The sequence below is a fragment of the Gallus gallus genome, chromosome 5 (assembly GCF_016699485.2).
Source record: "Gallus gallus isolate bGalGal1 chromosome 5, bGalGal1.mat.broiler.GRCg7b, whole genome shotgun sequence".
Classification (NCBI taxonomy): Eukaryota; Metazoa; Chordata; class Aves; order Galliformes; family Phasianidae; genus Gallus; species Gallus gallus.
In genome coordinates, this window is record NC_052536.1 from 30080882 (window position 1) to 30081675 (window position 794).

The following is a 794-nucleotide window of genomic DNA, read 5'->3' on the forward strand; positions in this document are numbered from 1 at the left end:
TCCTTCATAGGTGGAAGGGCATCTCCTCAGCTCTGGTGACTTGCAGAGCCAACAAGTGCTGTGAGCTGACTTATAAAAGTCAGTTGGAGCACTTCTGATACTATTAAGAATAAATTACCTCTCTGCGCCCCTCTTTTTTTTGCCCTATATTTACCAAATACTCATCCTTTTATTATGCACTGATCCATACTTAAAAAAAGAACCTTCATGTTTTGTAACTAAAATGGATTTTAGTGTAGATGACAAGGACACAGTGTAGCTTAAATTTCTTTAAGCTAGGTAAGAGTTGTGCAGCTGAAGAAATGCTGGATTCCCAGCAGTGGAAGTGGAGCCACTGACCAAACAAAATCCTTTGTGGCAGCAGCAGGGCTGGCTGTGGGGTCAGAAGATGGGGATGATGATCTGGGGTTCTTTGGGCACTGTGGTGCCAAGGGGCTCAGACCTTGGGTTTGTACCATTGTACTGTCCTTCCTGTTCTGGAGATAGCCTTCGCTCCTCCACAGCTCCAGATACCTGAGTGAATATTGAATGAGAGTGAGGATAGAAATAAGCATAGAAGACATGTCCTACCCCACAAGCAGCTGGCCTGCTGTTGCCCTGCTTCAAGGCACTGAAAGCTGAAGGAGCTCAGCAGCTCATAGAGACTCCTCAGTTTCATGCCGTATGCAGTTATAAAGCCCACTTAGTTTTCTCTTCCAGCATTTTTTTTTTAAAGTGAAAATAAGATGAAAGATATAGTTCAACCTCGAACAATACTGAGTTTTGCAATCCACCCATAAATAACTTGAGAGGAA